At 44.5% G+C, this 22,337-nt stretch overlaps 1 long non-coding RNA gene across 1 annotated transcript in view; it reads left to right on the forward strand.

The window, feature by feature from the left end:
- LOC143809872 (uncharacterized) overlaps positions 1 to 22,337 on the forward strand; it is a 196,081-nt gene that overhangs the window by 4,679 nt on the left and 169,065 nt on the right. The window contains exon 2 of the long non-coding RNA XR_013222502.1: positions 5,646 to 5,693. This is a non-coding gene — a long non-coding RNA (uncharacterized LOC143809872). The remainder of the gene's footprint in view (positions 1 to 5,645; positions 5,694 to 22,337) is intronic.

Consider the following 22,337-nt stretch of genomic DNA (forward strand, 5'->3'; position numbering starts at 1 on the left):
CTTGTTGTTCTCGGGCTAGTGGATTGTTGTTGCCCTTGCCTATTCCTAAGAGGCCTTGGACGCACATCTCGATGGATTTTATTTCAGATCTGCCTGTTTCTCAGAAGATGTCTGTCATCTGGGTGGTGTGTGACCGTTTCTCTAAGATGGTCCATTTGGTTCCTCTGCCCAAGTTGCCTTCTTCTTCCGAGTTGGTTCCTCTGTTTTTTCAAAATGTTGTTCGTTTGCATGGTATTCCTGAGAATATCGTTTCTGACAGAGGGACCCAATTCGTGTCTAGATTTTGGCGGGCATTCTGTGCTAGGATGGGCATAGATTTATCTTTTTCGTCCGCTTTCCATCCTCAGACGAATGGCCAGACTGAGCGGATTAATCAGACCCTGGAGACATATCTGAGGTGTTTTGTGTCTGCTGACCAGGATGATTGGGTTGCTTTTTTGCCATTGGCGGAGTTCGCTCTCAATAATCGGGCCAGCTCTGCCACTTTGGTGTCCCCGTTTTTCTGTAATTCGGGGTTTCATCCTCGATTTTCCTCTGGTCAGGTGGAATCTTCGGATTGTCCTGGAGTGGATGCTGTGGTGGAGAGATTGCATCGGATCTGGGGGCAGGTGGTGGACAATTTGAGGTTGTCCCAGGAGAAGACTCAGCTTTTTGCTAACCGCCGTCGTCGTGTTGGTCCTCGTCTTCGTGTTGGGGACTTGGTGTGGTTGTCTTCTCGTTTTGTCCCTATGAGGGTCACTTCTCCTAAGTTTAAGCCTCGGTTCATCGGCCCGTATAAGATATTGGAGATTCTTAACCCTGTTTCCTTCCGTTTGGACCTCCCTGCATCCTTTTCTATTCATAACGTTTTTCATCGGTCATTATTGCGCAGGTATGAGGTACCGGTTGTGCCTTCCGTTGAGCCTCCTGCTCCGGTGTTGGTTGAGGGTGAGTTGGAGTACGTTGTGGAGAAAATCTTAGACTCTCGTGTTTCCAGACGGAGACTCCAGTATCTGGTCAAGTGGAAGGGATACGGCCAGGAGGATAATTCTTGGGTGAATGCATCTGATGTTCATGCCTCTGATCTGGTTCGTGCCTTTCATAGGGCCCATCCTGATCGCCCTGGTGGTTCTGGTGAGGGTTCGGTGCCCCCTCCTTGAGGGGGGGGTACTGTTGTGAATTTGGATTCTGGGCTCCCCCGGTGGCTACTGGTGGAATTGAACTGGTGTCTTCATCTTCTCTGTTCACCTGTTCCCATCAAGATGTGGGAGTCGCTATATAACCTTGCTGCTCTGTTAGTTGCTTGCCGGTCAACAATGTTATCAGAAGCCTCTCTGTGCTTGTTCCTGCTCCTAGACAACTACTAGATAAGTTGGACTCTTGTCCATGTTTGTTTTTGCATTTTTGTTCCAGTTCACAGCTGTAGTTTCGTTACTGTGTCTGGAAAGCTCTTGTGAACAGGAATTGCCACTCTGGTGTTATGAGTTAATGCCAGAGTTTTAAAGTAATTTCTGGATGGTGTTTTGATAGGGTTTTTAGCTGACCATGAAAGTGTCCTTTCTGTCTTCTGCTATGTAGTAAGTGGACCTCAAATTTGCTAAACCTATTTTCATACTACGTTTGTTATTTCATCTTGATTCACCGCCAATACATGTGGGGGGCCTCTGTCTCCTTTCGGGGTATTTCTCTAGAGGTGAGCTAGGACTAATATTTTCCTCTGCTAGTTTTATTTAGTCCTCCGGCTGGTGCTGGGCATCTAGAATCAACGTAGGCATGCTACCCGGCCACTGCTAGTTGTGCGTTAGGTTTAGTTCATGGTCAGCTCAGTTTCCATCTTCCAAGAGCTAGTTCCTATATATGCTGATGCTATGATCTCTTGCCATTGAGATCATGACAGAAGGAGCTCCTGAAAGAAGGGGTCCTAGGGGCCAGGGAAGCAGGCCTGTGACACCTGAATCCACGCCGACCATAGTCAGGTGGAAGGATCAAGCCACAGTGAGGGGACCAGCCCCAGACTGGTGGAGGAACTGCAAGTCTCAGCTGGAAAACCGGAGGCTGTGGTATCTATATGTGCCACAGCCAAATCCAGACACATTTACTGAAAAGGCAGCCACATAGGGTAAAGGGGACCAAGAGGACGTCACCCGACAGGACCCGAGGCTGCACAAATCTCATGAGAATATCAGCACTATCTTCAATGGAGCACGATGACCGGCTCTGCTGCGCAGGTGCCAGGTTCCCAGCCCTGCAGTGTGAATACATCATAAAACACTATGGGGTGGGATCTGGGGCCTCAGCTACACGAAGGCGCCGGTTACGTCATGAAAGAGAGCAGGCGATGCCCGGTGGGAGGATGGATGGCTGCGAGGTGCTTGAGTCAGGGAGAAATCATATCTCCCTGACACAATACAGGTATGGCGTGAAATTTATAAAAGTGATTATTAAAGCTTTCCTAGGGATGCCAAACATAAGAGCCACCTTCACAGAATGCAGCCTTAGTGATGCTGAAGGAGGCTCTTTTACTTAAAAACGCCCTGGGGGGTTGACAGGTTCCCTTTAAAATGACCTTTTAGTATTAAGACTTTTAAGTCTTTCATACAATGTCCAATTCCAGAGAAATGTTTTCCAATAGGCGTGTCTATTTAATTCCTAATTGTGTGTCAGTGTAGATTCATCCTTGTTCATCCAGGGCACCTTGTACATTTACAGCTGTAGTTCCCTGTTTTTACTATCTATACAGATCCAAATGTACCTCAGAGCTTGACTGTAGATGATGGATTTTTTTGTGTGTCTTGGATGAAAGCTGTTCCATCTAAGATATGCCCGATGTCCTGTGGGCTTATGGTAAATTGATGTTTGCATGGTTTCCCCAATATAGGTACCTCCAGGGCACCTTGTACATTGTATCATGTACACCACATTGGAGGATGTACATGAAAAGAAATCCATGACCTTATAATCCTGATTTGTGTTTGGTATGTGGACTATATTTGTCGGTAATATGTGGGTACAAGTTTTGCATTTTTTATTGTTACATGGGAATGTGCCACCAATTTTCCTTAGGATGCTCATGTTGGGGTTGTATGTGACCACAAGAAGCACCCTGTTGTCCTCTCTCAGTTTGTAAACCAGGAGGCTGCTTCTTGGGATCCTGGATCCTTGTAGCTCTGTGGATCTGTTCATTTATTACAAGCTGATGGTTTCCTTGTTGTAGTAATGTATTCCTCAGTGATAGCAGCTGTAGTTCCCTGTTTTTACTGTCTATACAGATCCAAATGTACCTCAGAGCTTGACTGTAGATGATGGATTTTTTTGTGTGTGTCTTGGATGAAAGCTGTTCCATCTAAGATATGCCGGATGTCCTGTGGGCTTATGGTAAATTAATGTTTTCATGGTGTTATCCTTGATGTATATGTTCATGTCCAGAAAATGTATGGGTGGGACTTGTTAAAGTTATTGTGGAAGGTAAGCAGATCATCTTTTGAGCCTGTCCAGATTATTAGCAGATCATCAATGTAGCGGAAGTATGCAAGAGGTTTAATAGAGCAAGTTGACAAAAACTCCTCCTCTAGTTTGGCCATAAATAGGTTAGCATATTGTGGGGACATTTTGCTTCCCATGGTGCTGTCCATACACTGTTGGTATAAATTGTTCCCAAAAGAAAAATAGTTGTGATGGAGCACAAACCTGATAAATTGCAGTGTTGGTTATGTTGCCAGATTGCTTTTTAGAAGGAAATATTTGCATGCTGCAATCCCATCCTCATTAGGAATGTTGGAATAGAGAGATTCTACGACTCTACATCCATGGTGGCTAGTATCGTGTCCTCCAGAAGTGGGTCCAGGGCTGACAATTAGCGAAGAATAACTGTGGTGTCCTGGTTATAGCTGGGTATGCGCCTCACCAATGTTTTCAGAATGTTCTCCACCCAGCCTGAGATATTCTCAGTTAAAGTCCCAATACCAAAGATGATAGGTCTCCCAGGATTACTTTCTTTATGTGTTTTAGGCAACATGTAGAAGGTACCTGTTTTAGGATTGTCTGGTATTAGTTCCACCAGCGAGGATAAAGTAGAATTAAATCCGTTGATGATATGTGTTGTTTCCTCTGTGTATTTTTTGGTGGGATCTTCCTGAAGTGGAGTGTAGTATTTTATATCCAAGAGTTGTCTGTTTGCTTCCTGGATGTAATCTGTCATGTTCGTGATGACTACAGCTCCTTCTTTGTCTGCTGGTTTGATGATGATATTGTTGTTTGCGTTTAAGGATTGTATGGCTTTTCTTTCCTCCATACTGATACTGTGTGGCACTTTATGGTGTCTGTCCAAAATGTCAGATTTAACTTTTTTACGGAAACAGTCTATGTAGTGATCCAGAGTTTGGTTGTGCCCAGGTTGCGGCGTCCAGTTTGTCTTTTTCCTTTTTGCTGTATCGTTCACATTGTCTTGTGAAGTGATATCTGCATGGTTATAGAAGAATACTAGAAAACTAGAGGTTAGAATCATCTTAATTTGGGTACACCTTGACGCTGGTGAGATGACTTTTACACTTTTGTTGCTCAAAAATCGTGTTTACTAAGCACACTAACTTATTTATATTCACTATTGCTTTTACTTTTTTACTTAGGGTACCGTCACACATTGAAATTTCCATCGCTACGACGTTACGATTCGTGACGTTCTAGCGATATCGTTACGATATCGCAGTGTCTGACACGCTACTGCGATCAGACACCCTGCTGAGAATCGTACGTCGTAGCAGATCGTTTGGAACTTTCTTTCGTCGCTTGATCACCCGCTGACATCGCTGGATCGGTGTGTGTGACAGCGATCCAGCGATGTCTTCGCTTGTAACCAGGGTAAACATCGGGTAACTAAGCGCAGGGCCACGCTTAGTAACCCGATGTTTACCCTGGTTACAAGCGTAAACGTAAAAAAACAAACAGTACATATCGGGTTACTAAGCGCGGCCCTGCGCTTAGTAACCCGATGTTTACCCTGGTTACCCGGGGACTTCGACATCGCTCCAGCGCCGTGATTGCAACGTGTGACCGCAGTCTACGACGCTGGAGCGATGATTATACGATGCTGCGACGTCACGAATCGTGCCGTCGCAGCGATGAAAATTTCAATGTGTGACGGTACCCTTACAGGAGAGTACACATTATCTTAATTTTGTTTCTGAGATTTTAACAAATAAGATTATGTTGGCATTCCAAAGCTGGATAAGAATTCAATACAGTCCTTGGATACCTCAGAGTGTTATCCAATTATTTTCCTGGCAATTAGAGGCTTTTTAGCATTGCGATACATGGCTAATTTATGTGACACAAACTTAATTTTAACTGAAAATTGCATGATTTGCAGCTGATAGACAGGCTGAATACATGTGGGAATTCCCTAATAAACAGGCAACCCCCACATGTATTCAGCCTGCCTAGCAGCACGCCAAAATACTCGAAGACCACCCAAGCATGCTCGGGGAAACCCAAGTAACGAGTATACTCGCTCATCACTAGTCTTAATGTAATCTTTTAGACATTTGTCCTCTTTACCTGGGTTCTTTCAACATTTTCTAGCCTTATATTTAGGAAATGTTCATTCTATCTTTGGGATATCCCAGAGTTTTTCATGAGATTGCAATTTCTCTCTTTTTTATCTTTCACAGATCAGTATTACGCAGCACGAATCCATGAGAGAAGACAGACTCATCCATGTAAATTGTATATTTTTTCAATAACGTTTCCTAATGTTTACTAAACCTTTTTTTTAATTATAAATGGTTTTGCCATAATCCTTCAGCCAATCATCATATTATGAGCATCATTGATAAAAAGACAGGGGAGCCATGGTGCTTAAGTAAAGGGGTATTAATAAGTAATAAATAAATAATTCCTGTTGTCCTTTATCCCCTCGTGAGCTGTAGTTTGCAGATGGAATACTTGTCCAAACTAGGGCTCATTTCCTATCTAGCAACTTTGGCATTTGTAATCATCGCCTGTAGGGGGTGATGTTTTGCATGGCCCTAGGTGTGGTGGATGGAAATATACAGGTACACTACATGTTCCTTTATACCCAAGTGGAATATCGCGGCACCAGATAGACTATGGAGTTATCCCCTTATGACGAAAGGCTCTTAGCAAGGCTGTATAGCCTTGATTGTGCATAGAATTTTGCAAGAATGGAAGTGGGGATGATTTCCCTGAATAAAGATGGCATGTCTGTCATGCATGCGCAAAGTCTTCTTGGAGGTCTGGGGGCCTGAATTGGCTATTTGATTATGGACATGTGCAGTGGCATGTTTCTGGATGTCGAGTTCAGCATTTTATGCATTGTGGAAGGTCGGCTCATTTAGTTGCTGAGCAAGGTAGACACAGGAACATGTTTGGTTAAAGTCTTTGGGTGGTTTATTGCTTCATACACCAATATGCCCAAAATAGAAACAGAGAACAGCCTTTCTGGCACAAATGAAAATAAAAAGTCCATACAAAGTCCTTCCCAGTGTAGTGAGCGGGGCCAGGGCTGCAGTCATGGCCGACAGTAACCCCTGTATCACCATCTGGCCCCCTCCCAGCACAAGATCATGTTTTCCTCTCTGAGTACCTCGGTGCTGCTTCTGCTTCTGTGTTATCTGGGATCTCCCGGCATGAGAGTGTATTCCCTACAGATGGCTCCGCATTCACTTTAACTTCAACTTCTTTACTTAACACAGCATTATCCAGGGCACAGTCAATCATATCAATTGGCAACACTTTCCCTTGCCTCTCCTCTCTGTCCCCAGTACGGTTCATTTCCTCCAGTCCCTCAGTGTCCTCAATGCCCAGAGTTCCTGCTTCTCATGGGGGTATTCTTTGCCATTTCACCCCGGTCCTTTGAATAGCGGCCCGCACAAAAATCTGCCACATCTTGGATACCTTGCTCCCGTTCTGCTTAGCCTTCTTCCCATAGCACTGCAGTCCCACTTATACTGCACCGCTATCTCTGGTATCGCTGTGCTTCGTACTGTACTCTGGCCCCCTGGATACTGACTGCTGGGCCCACTCTTCTGACAAATGTTGCGGGGTACGGTGTTGCCCTTGGCTAGCCAGCCCTGTGTTCCACATGGGTGCCCTGGCCCCAACTGCATAAATCCGGAAAACGTCACTACTTATCCCATCATGTCCCTCCTACAATTGACTATTACTGTCCCCCTAATAATGCCCCCATCTAGTGGCCAACTTAGGGTACTACTCCCCCTAGCACCATATCAACAATAACGGTGCACAACATGTAACCAATAATATATATATGTGTACTGCAGAGTAATACACTTCAGGTGTAGCAATACTCTTAAGCACGGCTGGTAATACACTTAATAGGTGTAGAAGTACCAAGAAATACAATAGTGATAATACACCGAATAGTGTAGCAGTATCACATAATACAATTAAGGAACATTAGACAAAAAATATTAAAGACATAATGTGACATTCCCTACACCATTATAGCTCCCGCCTTTTGGGATAAACACACACGACAGCTCTCGCAGAAGCTTCAGCCTGGAGGCTTCCTTCCTCCAAATCAACACAGGCAGAAAAAAAAACACTGGCTGGACATTTAACATTCCAGCCACACCATTGAGGTGGAGATATGGTGAGTAGGCGTCCTGCCTATCTCTTACCTACTCACCTACAAACCCGCCCTTAACTCCTTCAGCACCAAGCATGCTGAAGAGAAACTTATATGTTTCTAGATCACGGAAGAACGCAATCTTTGTGACACATATCTCGCATCATATACCTTGCCAGTAACCCTGTCACAGTATACAGTGATTCCTTTATTCATAGATGGGTGAGTCATACCTCTAATAAAACGCATGATATCACTTACGCATTATTAATGCACAAAGCACTTTATGTACATGAATTCTATCCTTCAATGAATTGTAAATATTAATAATATGTAACACTATATCGGCACTATGTATTACATCATGAATGTTAATATCGAATTATACACTATTATTTTACATGTAATATTTCATTAATGAGTTTGTAAATTGAATATGATGAAATTTTGTTGTATACAGTGGGTACGGAAAGTATTCAGACTCTTTTAAAATTTTCACTCTTTGTTTCATTTCAGCCATTTGGTAAATTCAAAAAAGTTCATTTTTTTCACATTAATTTACACTCTGCACCCCATCTTGACTGAAAAAAAAGAAATGTAGAAATTTTTGCTAATTTAATAAAAAAGAAAAACTGAAATATCACATGGTCATAAGTATTCAGACCCTTCACTCAGACACTCATATTTAAGTCACATGCTGTCCATTTCCTTGTGATCCTCCTTGAGATGGTTCTACTTCTTCATTGGGGTCCAGCTGTGTTTAATTAAACTGATAGGACTTGATTTATAAAGGCACACACCTGTCTATATAAGACCTTTTTTTCAGTCAAGATGGTGTGCAGAGTGTACATTAATGGGAAAAAAAATGAACTTTTTTGAATTTACCAAATGGCTGCAATGAAACAAAGAAATGAAAAAAGAGTGAAAAATTTAAAGGGGCATGAATACTTTCCGTACCCACAGTATTCCTCATGTTTCATTACTTGAGAAAGGCTGGTTACAGCCAAAATGTTGCTGCACTATGTTAGGGTTGGCAGTCTGTACTAAATAAAATATTAAATAATGTGCAATTGTGGCGCCCCCACTGCCGCAGGGCCGAGGGGTACCCGGTACCGGGCCTCTGAGTCTCTGCTCTGGGGTTGTCACGGCGGCTAGGCCCCGGTCCGTGACCCTGCCGTGGGGCGCACAGTAAATGATGGATATGGATGATGGTGGTGACGCTGTGGTGGTGCGGTGCAGTAAATAACGAGGACACCAGGTTGCAGTCTCTTTACCTCTTTACTGAAGGTCTCTGGGTCCTCAGTCCGGAACACGGTTCACCAGGCTGCGCAAGTCCGGCCGGTCCAATGGCACCTCCAGAGTTCTATTCACAGGTGGAAATCTGTGCCTTCCTGCTAGCGCTATGTGTTGTGGTCCTCCCCTGCTGTGCTTACAGAAAGTCCCCCACAACTGTTGTGTCTGTTTCTTAAGTTCCCTCACAACTCGATTAGATGATGTTCTGCTAATCCTCCGTCCCTCCCTGATGTTCTGGTTGGGACGGCACCCGTTTGATGGGTAGGCTCGGAGCTCTTCCGGGACCCTAGAGTCGCCCCTCTCCACAAGTTGCCCCCCAAGACTGCATAGGTGATATGTGTTAGACAGCCCGCCTTAGACTGACTGCCCTGCCGCTGTTTGAAGTATTGCTTGAAGCTGAATGTTATTCTACTCCCTCAGCGTTCCGGCCACCGGTAGTGCGCCTCAGTAGGATGTTGCTTCGGTCTTACAGCACGACTCCTACTGGTATTTCTCCTTTGCGTGATCTCGTTTCTCACTCAGCACAATCTATCTCGCTTCTAATCCTTTCTTGGGTACCGCCGCTACCCGGAGCAGGCACGGTCCCGTTACGTTCTTTCTTGTTGCCAAGCCTCTGTCAGGATCCCACCCCTGACAGAGACCCTACTGTATCTTCCCCCACAACACCCTCTGCCACAAGGTGTTGCCTGGTTCCAGCCCAGTCAGCTTTCTGATCTAACTTCCTGCCTGACCCCCAGTTTACCCACTATGGTGGGGAGTGGCCTAATGAATAGCACCCTTAGCTCCCCCCGGAGGCCCAGCTGTGAAATGTATTGGTGTCTGTGATACCTGATCAGATGAACTCCTTCAGTGCCATCAGACGCACCATAGCTCCCCATAGTGGCGGAGCCACAGTACTGCAACGACCAGGACTCTGGGGCGCTGCACTCCCTCCTGGTTAAACACAGTACTCCGGGACTGGGAAGAAAACAACAATACAAGTTAGCAAAAAGACATACAGTTTTGTTGAGTGCAATAACAATAAGTATACTTGAACAGGCTTCCCTTTATGGGAGGTGAGGACACTTGAACGTTACAAACATGGTTAAATATCATAGCAACAGGCTATAAATAACTTTTCTTACCCAACCGGGTATTCTACTAAGTGCAAAATTGTTGAACAATAATTTAACATTGCCTTTAAGGACATACACTCTGAATCCACTAAAGACCTTCCTATAATCACATTATAAGGTAATTTAACTTTTTCATTCTCCTTCTTTAGATCTGCAGGACCGCCTGTCCTATCGGCACCAGACCTTCTGCCTCTCCTTTCGGTTACAGGACCGCGCCGTTCAGCCAGGGCCTACTGCCTTTTCAACTACTATACACAGTATAGAACATAACATTACTTTCAGTTTAAGAGCACTGAGCCATCTCTACATGACTCCTATGAGGACTCAGGGTTTACCTTCTATCCTAACTATCTATCAACATTATCAAAACATTTTCTATTGAACATTAAGCCTTCTCATTATCTTTCTTTCTATCATGCATGCTGGACACCACGTCTATCCCTACGGGCCCACTGCATCCTTCTTCTATCTTTCACCTTTTTCTTCTCAGAGAACATCATCAGTATTTCTTCACAATTAACTAATTAAATACATATAACTTTCTCATGTAAACATTATCATCACTTTCTTTGGTCAAGACATTATTGCTTCCTGTCTTAAAGCAATATCACGGTTTAAGCGCAACAAATGAACATCCCCTTTAAGAGGGGACCAAGTCTCTATGAGGTAGCACGCCTTCTCAAGCTACCAGTCCATACTCAGCAAAGGTTCCAGTGTGGTATCTTCACAAAGAGTCCTTCTTTAAGTAAAACCACTAGGGAGCGCCTTTAATAAGGTGCAAACTATATACAAGAAGTTCGGATCATGCACTGTTCATGATTTCAGCAGTTCTGGAAACTTTGTGCAAAAACTTGGAAAAATCAAACAAAAGCAAAACAATAGGGATCCCAGGTCCACAGAAGGATCCCCTTAAGAGTTAACCCTGGACGGGTTCAGCAGCAAAACAGTAAACTATTTACATTGCTCAGTGTATCGAGGTTTACTCTTCCAAGTCTGGGGGCGATCTTTGTCCCCCGGCACCCATACTGGTAGTTGGTCTCCCAGATGCCATCAGATCAGCCGGTGCCTGGATTTGAAGGCTAATCTTGCTTGCGAGTTCGGTAGCCGCTACAAGACGTACCGTGGTGATGGGAACAAGGTCCGGCAAATCAGGATCAGTCATGATCGGGGCAACAGGGGGCGCTCTCTCAGGCTCACACCGTCGAACGTTCCGGGCACACCATCCTTGTGCACTCCGATGGCGGGTGTAAGTCACCTGATCCCCTCTCTGTAACGGATCACCATTTCGACTGCAGCAGGGGGTCTTCACATTATAGCTAGTGACAAAGACATCAGTTGGTAGCCCCGGTTCCTGTATGGAGCCCCATCCCCTCTTCGGGTGATAGGCCAACACAGTTCCCCGCTTTACCACGTCTTTCTTGCCGGGAGCAGACTTCTTACGTTGCGTGTCAGGTGGTTCGGTCTCGTCCCGATCTTTCCAGTGTTGGATCAGACATTGCTTATACTGTTCCCAGGTAAGTACCGCAAGGGTGAGGCCATCCTCCCGGGTCCCATCCGGCCCGGTCCAGGGGGTGTCCCACCGAAGGATCACCCCATCTAAGCCCACGTCTAGGGGTTCTCCCATCTTGGTTGGTAACGGATGCACTAGCTTCCCCATCGCGTTAGAGGTAAGGATGACCCGCTCCACCAAGAAAGAACGATCATTGCTGGGGTGAGGAGCGGTCACAGGAGCGGGATCGCTCTGGGGACCCGGATCGGTCGGGGGAGCAGAATCGGCCAGGGGAGTAGGGATGCCGTCCATACCTGCGCCTGATGTGATTCCACCGATGTCGCTCCGGTCCATTGACGAGGACACTGGAATCGGCTGCAGCCCGGACCGTGGCTCCTCCGGAGTCACCTCTTGATGTAACTCCGCCCTCCCTGGTTCCATAGCTGGGATAGGTTGACTCGGCTCCTCCATTGGCGGCTCCAAGGAGTTCGGGTCCCTCACCGGCGGTGGACGCGAGTCCACTCCTGATAGGTGAGGGCAAGCCGGGATCACCTCGCCGCTGCTCGGGCACTTGCTGCTCATCGCCGCTGTCTGGCATTCGGCGGCAATGCATGCACCTGGCTCCGCCATTCCTCCGAGGTCGAGTTCCTCCTTCACCTCGTTCCCGCCGTTGCAAATCAAGGGGTGGTCCTCGCTTTGCAACAAGAGACGCAGGGGGCGGTCGCCGTTCCTGGCGCCACTTTGGTAGTCCCCTCCCATGGCACGCCCTCCTTCTTTTCTGGCGCAGCAATGGCGGCGGTTTTTGGCGGTAAGTGGTAGTACACAGTCTCTCAATAAAGTACAGTCCAAGCACAATAAATCACAGTTCCAAGGCACACATGACCTGATTCTTCAGGCTTAAGTAGATCCTGTTCGTGACGCCAAAATGTGGCGCCCCCACTGCCGCAGGGCCGAGGGGTACCCGGTACCGGGCCTCTGAGTCTCTGCTCTGGGGTTGTCACGGCGGCTAGGCCCCGGTCCGTGACCCTGCCGTGGGGCGCACAGTAAATGATGGATATGGATGATGGTGGTGACGCTGTGGTGGTGCGGTGCAGTAAATAACGAGGACACCAGGTTGCAGTCTCTTTACCTCTTTACTGAAGGTCTCTGGGTCCTCAGTCCGGAACACGGTTCACCAGGCTGCGCAAGTCCGGCCGGTCCAATGGCACCTCCAGAGTTCTCTTCACAGGTGGAAATCGGTGCCTTCCTACTAGCGCTATGTGTTGTGGTCCTTCCCTGCTGTGCTTATGGAAAGTCCCCCACAACTGTTGTGTCTGTTTCTTAAGTTCCCTCACAACTCGATTAGATGATGTTCTACTAATCCTCCGTCCCTCCCTGATGTTCTGGTTGGGATGGCACCTGTTTGACGGGTAGGCTCGGAGCTCTTCCGGGACCCTAGAGTCGCCCCTCTCCACAAGTTGCCCCCCAAGACTGCATAGGTGATATGTGTTAGACAGCCCGCCTTAGACTGACTGCCCTGCCGCTGTTTGAAGTATTGCTTGAAGCTGAATGTTATTATACTCCCTCGGCGTTCCGGCCACCGGTAGTGCGCCTCAGTAGGATGTTGCTTCGGTCTTACAGCACGACTCCTACTGGTATTTCTCCTTTGCGTGATCTCGTTTCTCACTCAGCACAATCTATCTCACTTCTAATCCTTTCTTGGGTACCGCCGCTACCCGGAGCAGGCACGGTCCCGTTACGTTCTTTCTTGTTGCCAAGCCTCTGTCAGGATCCCACCCCTGACAGAGACCCTACTGTATCTTCCCCCACAACACCCTCTGCCACAAGGTGTTGCCTGGTTCCAACCCAGTCAGCTTTCTGATCTAACTTCCTGCCTGACCCCCAGTTTACCCACTATGGTGGGGAGTGGCCTAATGAATAGCACCCTTAGCTCCCCCCGGAGGCCCAGCTGTGAAATGTATTGGTGTCTGTGATACCTGATCAGATGAACTCCTTCAGTGCCATCAGACGCACCATAGCTCCCCATAGTGGCGGAGCCACAGTACTGCAACGACCAGGACTCTGGGGCGCTGCACAATCACAACCCGAGGTCCACCGTGCAGAGAAGAACCCTGCTGCTAGTGTGAATAATGACGGAACAAAACAGCGAGCGTTACCTTAAACACACTGTGTTAATGCCACACAGTGTGATCGGAGCACGGAGCACCAAGCTCAGTTACTTCTCCGGGAGGTACTGCACTTAGAGTGCTAAGTGCTAAACCCTGTTCACGTCACACAGACGTTAGCACGTGGATTAGGCTTGCTCTGCAACTAAACTGTGCTAACTGCAGATGCTGAGCAAATAGAAAGAACTTTTATGACGCTAGGTCCAATTCCCTGTCACCTTCACTGAGAAGTATAGCGTAAGGGTTGAGCTTGCTCTGTAACTGGACTGTACTAACCGCACGCAAGAGCGAAACAGATGCTAAGTCAAGTGGCTAGTTACCCCAGTCCTGACACTACTGAACCCATGCCTGACCAGCACCCAACGCATGTAGTAGATTAGACTTGTTTTTTGAGTTGTACTTTTGAACAACATGATTGGTTTTAACATATCGTGTACTGGAAAATGGGAAAAATATTCCAAGTCCTATGAAATTGCAAAAAAGTCCAATTCCACACTTGTTTTTTTTTTCTTTATCATGATCACTAAATACTAAAACTGACCTGCCATTATGTCCTGGTCATTACGAGTTCATCGACACCAAACATATCTAGTTTTTTTTTAATTTAAATGGTGAAAAAACGTCTCCATTTTTCGTGATTTGGGGCTGAGTGAGGGCTTATTTTTTGCACATCGAGGTGGAGTTTTTATTGATACCAATTTGGTGAAGATATGATCTTTTGATTGCCCGTTATTGCATTTTATTGCAGTGTAGTGGTGACCAAAAAACAAAAAAACATAATTCTGGCGGTTTAAATTTTTTTTCTCGTTACACCGTTTATCAATCAGGCTAATTTTTTCTTTATATTGATAGATCGGGTGATTTTGAATGCATTGATACCAAATATGTGTATGTTTGATTGACAGCAGAATTTATCAGGTTAACAGCCGCAGGTGGATAGCAATTCCATCGGATGCTGTTAGAGGCACATGTCAGCTGTTCAAAACAGCTGACTTGTGACGGGAAAGATGTGGGCTCAGCGCCAGAGCCTACATCAAAGGGAGCATTCCGACGTAGGCGTACTATTGTGCCCCCATCGTCAGGAAGAGGTTAAACTAATTTGTATAACCACTGTTGTTGCATACACAGGTATTTGTATTACAGCTCGCTTCCTGAAAATTCATGTGTAGTTACTGTAGTACAATGGCAGCAATTCATCACTACATCCTGGAAGCTTTCATCTGCTGCCATTCAAAGAAGGATTACCTTATTTCTCTTTATCCAAGCAGACAGAGTAACTAGCGATAAGGAGGATATGAAACCATTTCTGGGCAACTAAGATTTATGAAAAGTGTTTCAGTGGAGAAGATATTTTGAAGATAAAGGTGAAATTCTAATAATCCTACATTGCTCTGTGCACTGATTAAGAGGACATTCTTGAGATTGCAGTCAAATCACTGTATGCTCCTCTATATTAGCAGCTAAGGCATTCTCATGTCATGGTGCCTTATAAGTAAGTGAAAACACCGTGTGCACAGTCACTATATGGTGCATAGACTAGGTTCCCAGTCCATCAATACAAATCAAAAAAGAAGTCTAGCACTCATCTTCAGCAAACGTGGAATAGATTTATTTGTAGCACTTGAAACGTTTCAGTCCAAAGGGACTTTCATCAGTCACGTGCTAATGATAGCCAGTAGGGCTGTGTTCATGGGGAAAGAAACAGTACCCAATCAATTTACAAAGACGCCGCCACACTATAGGGCACAAAGGAAAGCGAGGCACGGCCTCCAGACACGGAATCCACCACAAGTCTCGGACTTGCGGTGGATTCCGTGTCTGGAGGCCGTGCCTCGCTTTCTCCTGTTACCATCATCCTCAGATTGCAGGTGTTTTACTTTAGCACAAAAGTATTGAGGCAAGCATATTAGAATAGACAGTAGCTAACATTATATCTCCTATGTGGAGCTATATAAATATGCATAGCGGACTATAAAGGATCAGCTGCAAGAATATAACACACAAGAACAAAGGAAAAAACAGCCATAAAGATCCTATATAAATGATTTTATTAAATAGCCATTAAAACACCAGACAAGAACAAACAATTGGCATGAAAGAAGGGGACAGCCACTGGGACACGACCAGGTGCAATTTGGGACAAGGTGCTCACCCGCAAACAAGTCACTAGCAGGGGTACAGCATAATGCAGAGTACCATAATTAGAATACCCATGGTAATACAAGACAATGCTAATTCAATGGATATTTCCATCCTGGGTACATGCTGCACATCATATCAAAAGATCATTACCAGATCAGCATGGTTACATACCTAACACTGCAGGACCAGTATGCTGGTGGGACAGCTGGACCAAACCCAACGCACGTTTCGGAGCCGGTACAAGCGCTCCTTCCTCAGGGGGTAAGGAATCATCGCCGAAGTGTGCTTTATATATCACAATAAAAAGATCATAGAGGTGCAAACACGCTGCACCTGCGTATCGGCGGTAAGACGAATCCAACATGTCCGCCGGCAGCAAGAACACGCAGGGCCCCACGTGACTATGTGCCAGGACGGCAAGCAGGAGCGCTCACACCGCAGAGAGGCAGGCGCATGCGCACACGGCAACAGACAAATGCAGGTGCCATATTAGAAGGGGGCAACAATAGGGGAAAATATACAAACGGTAATGCATGACAAAAATGAAAATATTAACGCAATTAGTGAAAAAAAGGGGGGGGGGGGATGCAAAACAAGAATCACCAATGTACAACCGCAATAGAATATTGTGCTATAAAAGACGGGATCCTGCAGACATACCACTATGGGCAGATAAAACACATATACCGTCTATACAGGATACAATAAATCATTGATAGTACACACCATATATTGCAATATATACATCCATAAGATACAAAGGCACCCCAAAGGAACCCAAAACAGAATACACAAAATGTTATACTACAGGTATTAGCAGCAGCCAAAAATTAACAATAAGAAATATATAACCACAAATGCAAACAAAAAAATAAGACATATATAACCAAAAAGATACATATATATATATATACATACATACATACACATACACATATAACATAGACACAAACAAAAAATAAATATAAATAATAATAAGGTTGACACGTAGCCGCAGATCAATTCTTGATAGAGGGATCCATTGATGTTCCAATGTTCATAGTATTCAAATACTAAACGAAGCAATAACAAACAAATGAGCACCAAAGACAAAGCACACACCGAGAAATAAAAACATTATACAAAGAAAATAAAAACAAGAAATATAAAATGACCGGGACATGACCCAAGACGTCACAAGATGCACACCAGGGTAGTGGATCACAAGAATGGGGCAAATGAGATGTTCTCATTCAGACCATCCGGATGGATGGTCCGTAGAGTCCACATCCACCTAGTTTCTAGTTGGGCAAGGCGTTTAGAAAGGGCACCCCCCCTGATGTTAATATTAAGGAGGTCGATACCTCTGACCTTCAGCAGTGTTGCATCGCAGGAGTGGATGTCCCTGAAATGCCTGGGTAGTGTTTTAAGAGTGGTGATATCTTCACATTCTGCCGCCGCCAATATACCAAGAACGTGCTCTCTCACTCTAACTTTTAACTGACGTGTAGTTAAGCCAATATATATAAGGCCACAAGGACACTTAGCATAATATATCATGTACCTAGAGGTACATGATATATATTTCTTAATAGTGTAGGTCTTAGTGCCATCAGAGTTAGAGAATGAGGAGCACCGCTCAATGTTGGGGCAGGCAACACACTTACCACAGGGGGAACTCCCACTCCGCGAGGCACCACTGCTGAGGAATGTAGTCGCCGGCTGCCCAACATAGTGACTGCGAGTGAGCTGGTCTTTGAGATTTCTGGCCCTCCGGAACGTAAGTAACGGACGGGCCGGGAGAAATTTATTTAGAATCGGATCAGCCTGAAAAATGGGCCATGCTCTCCTCATGGTTGCCCTCATAAAATTATGTTGGGGATGAAAAGATGTAATAAATCTAATCTGACTGTCTCTCATTGGTTTAACCTTATTCCTCCCATATAGAAGGTCATCCCTGTCGGAGTATTTAGCTCTATGATAGGCTTTTTTCAGGCTGCGTCCGCTATATCCTCTGGAGAGGAAACGCAATCTTAACTCTTTTGCCCGAGCCTCGAAATCCTGTTCATTCGAGCAAATACGTCTTAAACGTAAAAATTGACCGACAGGGATAGACCTAATCATATGGGAGGGATGACAGGATGAGGCATGCAGGAGGGAATTAGTAGCAGTAGGCTTCCTGAAAATATCAGTTTGAAGCATCCCCTCCGCATCCTTACAAATGGTAACATCCAGGAAATCAATCTTCCTCATATCCCACACCGGGGTGAGACTTATGTTTAGGTCATTGCTGTTTAAACCGGAGATAAATTGCGTAAGGTCGACGGAGGTGCCCTGCCAAACGAAGAAGATATCGTCGATGTAGCGTACCCAAAGCAGGACACGCTCAATCGACCCCTGTTCGTCGGACAGGAATAATTAAACATGGGAAATAATGTTGTGTTTAGTGCTTGTTGTTCTTAAATAAGACTAGAAAAGTTGGACTCAGGTTCTTATAAGGACACCAAGCAGGAACAGGCAGAATGGGTGCAGCACATTACAACAGAATGGGGGCGCAGGATGGGAACAGCACATGACAGAATGATTGCGCACGATGTGAGCAGCACATGACAGAATGGGGTGCAGGATGGGAGCAGCACATGACAGAATGGGGGCGCACACATGACAGGATGGGGTGCAGGATGGGAGCACATGACAGAATGGGGGCGCAGGATGGGAGCACATGACAGGATGGGGACGCAGGATGGAGCAGCACATGACAGGATGGGGGCGCAGGATGGGAGCAGCACATGACAGAATGGGGGCACAGGATGGGAGCAGCACATGACAGAATGGGGGTGCACACATGACAGGATGGGGGTGCAGGATGGGAGCAGCACATGACAGGATGAGGGCGCAGGATGGGAGCACATGACAGGATGGGGACGCAGGATGGAGCAGCACATGATAGGATGGGGGCGCAGGATGGAGCAGCACATGATAGGATGGGGGCGCAGGATGGAGCAGCACATGACAGGATGGGGCGCAGGATGGAGCAGCACATACCAGGATGGAGACCATATACCAATATAAATGCTCGCCACCCGGGCGTAGAACGGGTTCAATAGCTAGTACAATATAACAATATATTCACTGTAACAAAGTAAATAATATGGTTTATATGCTTGAATATTAAAGATTTAGTCCCACTTTTCTTGATTCGTCATGAATTAATTTATCATATTTCATATTAACTTCTAATTAAGTAATTTTTGTTCACTTTAAGTTTGAAAGGTTTTGCCTGATTATTTAAAAGCATTCTTGTGTAGATTTCTTCTTTGACCTCACCTACACTCTAGAAATTGAAGGGCTGCTATGGGTTAATATATTAAGTGGGCATTTTTTTCTTAATTATGACGACCAACCATGTACCTTGTTGGGTTACTTTTGTTTACTTCAGTATATTGCAACATTTAGAATGAATTTTGAACTTTGATTTGGTCAGCTCAGATCATTCCGGAAATTAGATGTAAGGAGGATTACAAACGCTGCCATCATGCACAATCTTCATTAAATTTGGAGATGACATTCTGCTGTCAACATTTAAATGGATGTTCCCATCTCCAAGATCCTATCACAATATGTAGCAGATGAAAGAATATTAATATTAGCAAATAGCTTCATTTAAAAATGTAGTATAGTTCTTCTGATTTGCTATGCCACTTACCTCATGTTCAGGCTTAGGTATACATGGTTATTATGACCACTAACCGCTAACTAACTAACTGTCACTTTATGAGTGGTTGTAACCATGGATACATTTGTGCTCAAAAGTTTACATACCCCGGTAGAATTTTTGCTTTCTTGCCCCTTTTCCAGAGAATATGAATGATAACCCCAAAATTTTTCTCCACTCATGGTTAGTGGTTGGGTGAAGCCATTTATTCTCAATCTACTGTGTTTTCTCTTTAAATCATAATGACAACCCAAAACATCCTAATGACCCTGATCAAAGATTCACATACCCTGGTGATTTTGACCTGATGACGTACACAGAAGTTGACATAAATGGATTTGACTGGCTACTAAAGGTAACTTCCTCACCTGTGACCTGTTTGCTTGTAATCAGTGTGTGTGCATAAAAGCTGAGTGAGTTTCTGGGATCCAGACAGACTCTTGCATCTTTCTTCCAGCCACTAACATTTCTGGATTGTGAGTCATAGGGAAAGCAAAAGAATTGTCAACGGATCTATGTGAACAGGTAGTTGAACTGTATAAAACAGGAAAGGGACACAAAAAGATATCCAAGGAATTGACAATACCAGTCAGCAGCATTCAAACAGTGATTAACAAATAGAAAATCAGGGGCTCTGTAAAAACAAAACCACTGGTCTCTCTGAAAACTAGTGGTATGGCTGTTTCAAGTTGCACAAAAAGGAGGCACTTGAAGAAAAATGGGCTGCATGGTTGAGTCGCCAGAAGAAAGCCATTACCGCGCAAATGCCACAAAGTATCTCTCCTACAATAAGCAAAATAGCACAGAAACAAGCCTCAAAACTTCTGGAACAAGGTAATTTGGAGTAATGAGACCAAAATTGAACAGTTTTGGCCACAACCATAAACGTAACATTTGGAAAGAGGTCAGCAAGGCCTATGATGAAAGGAACACCATTCCTACTGCAAAGCATGGAGGTGGATTGTTGATGTTTTGGGGACGTGTGAGCTACAAAGGCACAGGAAATTTGGTCAAAGTTGAAGGAAAGATTAATGCAGCATGTTATTAGCAAATATTGGAGGCAAATTTGCAATCATCAGCCTGGAAGCTGATCATGGGACGTACTTGGACATTCCAACATGACAACAATCCAAAACACAAGGCCAAGTAGACCTGTCATTGGCTACAGCAGAACGAAATGAAGGCTCTGGAGTGACCATCTCATTCTCCTAACTTCAATATCATTGACCCACTCTGGGGAGATCTCAAGCGCGCAGTTCATGCTAGACAGCCCAGGAATTTACAGGACCTGGAGAATTTATGCCATGAAGAGCGGGCAGCTTTACCATCTGAGAAAATAAAGAACCTTATCCACAACTACCACAAAAGACTTCAAGCTGTCATTGATGTTAGAGGGGGTAATACACGGTATTAAGAAATGGGGTATGTAAACTTTTGATCACGGTCATTTCGATGTTTTGGATTATCATTATGATTTAAAAAGAGAAAACAATAGTTTGACAATAAATGGCTTCACCCAACCACTAACCATGAGTGGAGAAAAAGTTTTGGTGTTATCATTCATATTCTCAGAAAAAAAGGCCAAGAAAGCAAAAATTCTGCCAGGGTATGTAAACTTTTGAGCACATCTGTATCTAAGCTACTATAATGCCCTTCACATGGGTTAAGCAACATAACTAATCATAAGAACTATGCTACATTTCTAATTGGAGGTATTTACTAATATTATTATTATTATTATTATTACATCTACTATACATTCGGATAGAATCTTGGTGATAGGACTACCCCTTTAAATACTGTCATACATAGAAGCTGCATAAGAAAAAGGGTCCAAAATACTTAAACAGAACCTGTAAGGTGATTCATGCTGCCAAACAGTGGGCCGCATGAATTGCACCCTGGCTGCTTGATTGTAGCTAGGTATATTTTCTGAAATGCTGTGATGTTTTAGAGAAAGTTTATTGTGAAGATCTGGCCTGCGACCTTAGCCGGAGACCAGACAAGTCCAGCTCCACTCCTAGCCGTCTCTTCCCAGCACCATTACTGGTAATAGACAGGTCAGTCCCTCATGTGTACAAAGGGAAAGATCTGCCAGTCACTTGCAGCCACATTGTGAATAGCCAGATCTTTAAAGCATATTTTCTTAAATGCCGGAGCATTTCAGAGAATTATATATCTGGCTGCAATCATAAAGCCAGGCTGCATTTGTACATGCAGTTTGGGCAGCGTGAATCGCCTCACAGGTTCTTACAAACTTACAGTTTGTTATACATGCATTTAAGTTAAAAAATATAAAAATAATTGAAAGTTACCATGTTGCAATATGACTGTGAACATGTAACTTACCCCTTAAAAAATATTAAAATGTACAGAATTTCTGCATATAGTATCATTCCATCACAAGGTACATTGCCATGTTTCATTGGTATTAAAAAGCAGGTGAAAGGATTTAACATATGTTAATCTAAAATCCTCTTTATCTGCTTGTTGAGTTTCTTCCTTTTCTTGTCTAGGCTCATGGAAAATTGATATGTGAAATTAGCTTATTCTGAACACGGACAGCTACATGACATTCTATATTAAGTTGTTCCATTCTGCCTTTGAGAGCTGGTTTTAAGCAAATCTCTAGTCATCCAAAACCAGTCGTTCATTGACCTTGTGAGCTGTATTTGTTTAAAGTTAATTTAATTCCCATTTCTACATCTTTGTTATCATTGCCTCTATGGGTCATTGCTTTAAAGATGTTGCAATGAATTTTAACTGAATGATTGGTTTTACGTTCCGACTATCATTTTATTTGCAGACATACTGATTTTAATGCTCTTTTTTTCTTTAGAATGGAAAGTGTTAA

The sequence above is a fragment of the Ranitomeya variabilis genome, chromosome 2, assembly GCF_051348905.1.
Source record: "Ranitomeya variabilis isolate aRanVar5 chromosome 2, aRanVar5.hap1, whole genome shotgun sequence".
Taxonomy (NCBI): Eukaryota; Metazoa; Chordata; class Amphibia; order Anura; family Dendrobatidae; genus Ranitomeya; species Ranitomeya variabilis.